Source organism: Dendroctonus ponderosae, unplaced genomic scaffold (genome assembly GCF_020466585.1).
Source record: "Dendroctonus ponderosae isolate FM_Combo_2020 unplaced genomic scaffold, Dpon_F_20191213v2 Dpon_F_20191213_1, whole genome shotgun sequence".
Taxonomy (NCBI): domain Eukaryota; kingdom Metazoa; phylum Arthropoda; class Insecta; order Coleoptera; family Curculionidae; genus Dendroctonus; species Dendroctonus ponderosae.
Genome location: NW_026017110.1, coordinates 56,188,046 through 56,192,962, shown reverse-complemented (window position 1 = coordinate 56,192,962; position 4,917 = coordinate 56,188,046).

The following is a 4,917-nucleotide window of genomic DNA, read 5'->3' as shown; positions in this document are numbered from 1 at the left end:
GTTAGACAATAGCATCTTGGTTTATCTCAATTTAAATTCTTTTTACTATGAGACCTTCTCTCAACATCAACATTGTCTAACTCTACTTTGAAAACTTTTAATATATTTTGGTTTTTCGTGAATTAATTAATTAATTTTTAATTTTTTTCTGAAGACCGACGAAGGAAATAAAAGGTCTGAAAGCTAGGCAAACAAATCAACAGTTTTATTTGCTAAAGACCACAACAGACTTGTTTTCACTTTTGCGGAAATTATTATCATTTACCTCGGTTGTTGATTATTTATGTTTCAACTGAATATCATAAAATTAATCCCGTAATAACAGAAACAGACTTGCACTTCCTTGCTTGGCCGTTGAAGGCATTTAATTTGAAGTTTTGTTAATTATGTTGGTTGGTATTGGACTGTTTGTATTATGTCTCGTCTTATGTGTCATTCGCTTTGCCCATAAAATGCATTTTGCATTTTTGGTGACAATACAGCATATTTTGATCTGATTTGATTTGAAATCGCTCACTCTTGCTAACAGAGTTCGCTCATCCCTAGCGCTCACCTTTAGTTTTAAGTACCTACTAACTTGAGCATAACTTGTCGGTATCTACAACAAAAAAACATGAAATGAAAACTTGATAACTTTTACTGAACATCATGTACTCGTACATGTCATTTGTTGAAACCCTATCTTCTCTAAGCAATTAATTGCATTGTTTTACAATGCCGTACAAAACACATAACGTTCTAATTTGTCGTAAATTTCATTAATAGCTTATATCGACGAGGTAGCTCGCAGGAAAATTTCATCAGAATACTCCATAGACTTAACCCCATCGCATATAATAACACATATATTCGCCAAATTGTACCTGTAAAACATCGACCCCTTAAACTTATATTGTAAAAGTAAAACTTCCTTCTTGCTATATTACAAGACAATTAGTCGAGGCCTAAGGGAACAATCACGAGAAATTTCAGTTTCAACTTTGACTTGAATATCTTTGGAGAGAAGGGTTTAAGAACGGCTTGCTTGGCGGTGGTATATTGCTTTTTGAATTACCATCCCATATACAGAATGGAACTTTGGAAGGCTTTTATAGCCAATTGGTCAATTAATTAAAACTTATTGTTACTGTGAAATAAGCAAAGTTTTATCTCAATAACCTTGACTTTTAAAAGTACCTTTGAAATGTTTGATGTTAACTAGAAGTATCACTGCAATATAACTAGCTTCTCGACCTTCATTCAAATATACATCCTGTCTTCTGACCATTTTTCGATAAGCATTAACTATTACCATTGTAAGGTTTCCAATGTGTTGTTTGTTCTAAAAATTGCATATTTTAAGGTGAAATTGAACGGTTGATGAGTCACTCTAACACTAAATATAACTCTATATGTTTAAAACATTGCGAGCGAAATGTATATTGCATAATCATTAGATTGTACCGTATTATTTTTTCAATAACAACAGCAGTTATTATTTATTTTAGATAACACAAAGGCCATCATGCGTCGTCATTAGCAAAGTGCTCTATTTATCTAAAGTATATTTTAAACAAACAAAACGAAGCGGCAAGGAAGCACCATTTTTTACTATAATATTTTATTGGATTACATGTCGTAGTTTGAATAATTTTGATTTTGAAATTTAAGAAACAATAATTCGATTTTTAATTAGTAATTAGCAACACAACTACTTTGCTGCATATTATTTGATGAAGATAATAATGCTACTCCACTCCCAAACTCAAGCTCAATGATAGCGCAAAGTGTGAAATATTTTTTTTGCTCTATTGCCACTCAAGGCTAATTATTATACGAATATTTCAACCAGCGCTGAAAAATATGTTGGAATTATATTACTGCAGATGTAGATCTCAAGAACTCAAGAAATTGTACTCCTGGTGGCCTTAACGAATTTCGGGCAGCGTGAAGGTTTCAACATATTTATCTTGCGTACGGATTGCTAAATTTCAGTTATATATCAATTAAATTAGCATAAAAAGTTTGGACAAAGAATTAGTCTTTATAGTTAAATGTTTCTCATCCGGGTCCAGGTAAATAATGAAAATTTGTATCACCATCAGGTAAGATTGTCATCAGTTGAAATGAACAAGTGCGCTTGAGTCTTTGAGAACTTTTTTGTATCACATCCACAATGTTCACGTACATGTGTTAAGAGCCTTAATAGATAGATTGTAAACAGCTTTATGCAATGATGCAAAGCGGACATTTGCTTCATAATAGAGTAGCACAAATTTTTTTTGGTTGAAACTTCTACCAAACATAACGTGAGGGTCGTTTAGAAGAATGCCTAAAGCAAATATCTAAAACAAAAACTTGATTTGACCAAACCATAAATATGTTTTAATAACATTTAGTAAAACAAAACAAAAAGAAAAACTGAAAAGTTCCGTTCCTCAGATGAATAACTAAGAGTTTTTGGGATATTAGGGTGAGTGATCAGAAGGACACTAACCATATTATCTTCATGAGCATTCATTTGGACGAACATTGTAGAATTATTGTTGTAACTAATGTATTTTCGTTATGGATGTATTAACTGCTTCTTCTCTGTAATTTTTGTAATTCGTTATGATTGCAAGAACCAACCTTCATTGTTCTCAACCAGCTCCGACATGTGCTCATGTGAAATGACAAGGATCACAAGAAGTTCTAACTTGCCGTTATACTTTCTTATTTGTTTTTTTTTATAATTTGACTGGAGCTGACAAATATACTAGTCACTATCCAAACAAAACAATTGTGAGTTTAAAGTACGAACTCTTTTATTGGTTTCACGTTTTTTCGATTGTAATATGCAGTTAATGATATTGGATATTAAAATTGGTGATCGTTTTATAATTTTGTCGGAAATAAAGGATATTAGTATTATTATTACTTACTATTATTATTATTATTAATATTATTATTATTATTTTGTATAAACTAAAGGCCTCCAAGTATATGTTTAGAAACAGTTTTTTATTTTTCTTCTTTATATTTTAGGAGTATCGGCGGTTCAGTTCCGCATTTGCATTAGCAGTTCTTCTAAACTTCATTCGACGTTGTGTGTTTTTTCTTAAGTCATCTTCCTTGATTTTCTGGCCGATATGTATTTCCATTAAATATTCTAGTGCAGTGTCTTCTCCTACTGTTATTAACTGATCCAAACTTGTATAGAATAGCAACTTCCTGAGACACCTCGATGAACGCCTGATTGTTTTTTGTACTGCTGTTTTGTTGTATCTGTACTAGTTGTTTTGTTAGAGTGAAGTGTGTTAGCATTTGCGTTGTTCTATTTGTGTCAAGCTCCTTAATCACTTTTGTATTTTTTTTTATTTATTACTGTTTTCCGAGATTATGAGAGGAATATTTAAATTTCGTCCCGTCGAAGGTCTTGATGACATCCAGAAAACCGGGGTAAGTTAGGTGTATGGTTCGGTTCTGTCTGATAGTTAGTTTAAAGATGAGCAGTGTTGGGCAATATTTGTATCGTCCTAAAGTTATAATAACGTATGAAATACTTTTATGTATTTTCATCCAGTGACTTTTAAATGCCCCTGTTGCTTATTCATTTAGTCAAGATTAAAAATTAAAGTTGGTTTTTATTTTTAGCTTCAAATAAGTGGTATTGTTGTTTTTCCCGAGTATGTCGCAATAAGTGAATGTTTTATTGCCATTATTTAAAAGGAATTAAACTAAAATTAATCAAAATTTACATTGTTTTCAACGTTCAATCGATTTTACATGATAAATATTATACAATCCTGTTTACAGTATTAGCCAAAAAATAAACGAACAAATTCCAATATTTATGAAATTGTATTATTTGTTCCGCAAATAATAATATTGCTGTTTTTATCGGAAATTATGGGTTCAAATCAGTTTTTTGCATTTATTAATTATGCCATGTGCAAATCATCCGTTTATTTTGTTTTGAGTAAACAATAATTGTAACTGAAATAGATATCTTACGGGGGATATTTATTGGGATTTAGTAATTAAATTAGATGTCGGAAATTTATAAAATGTTCTACTTCTCCTGGCAACAGTTAGGTCAACTTTCATTTTAACAGAGCTTCGCATTTATAAGAAAATAAAATCGGCCGATTCATTATCTGGGATTAACTGCTATTTAAATTTACTTTATTCTTGATCAATAGAATCAGTGTCCAATTAATTTAGTTAAAATAAAACGGACCAATGATGTAGCTACCAATTTAAAAGCTGCAATATTGGGTAAAATATATTAGCTTTTTAAAGAGCTCTTTATAAGCAACTTTTTTCTAAATAGGGTTTTAACACAGACGATTGAACCGACAGTAATATTGCAGATTCGAAGGGGGGAATGGGCCCTTAAACTCAGCTCATACAGCCCTTGTAATAATTTTGCACCTTTGAGTCTCATATCGAGGATATAATCGCGCCCTTTTTTCCCAAACCGAAATCGTTTAATATGAATACTGATTTGTGGAGAGAGGCAATCGATATATTGATTCTGTCGTGTTTGTGTTTCCTTAAATTATTTTCGTCCTTCTCCAATATTCTCTCACGGAAGAGATCGCTATATTGGACAGTTTAAGTAATCGTTTATTTGTAATCACATATAAGGATAACCATTGCAAAACTAAACAAAATAAATATGTCGCCCTGACTTAAAAACATAATTTTTCTTGTTAACGTAGAGCAAAATATGAAACTAAACTGAACTGATTAATTAAGCTTTCGAAGTTCGCCCTAAAATGAACTAAGTATAAATTATTTTTTTTATTGACGTTGCTTTAAAACTTGGCTTATGTTTGGGTAAATCGAGTTTAGACTTTTAGTTATCAAACACCAAACTGGAGTTTATGGCAGAGTCTGGAAACACTTGGTAGACACCTTACAAGATTATAATGCGATTAGCCATTTAACAGA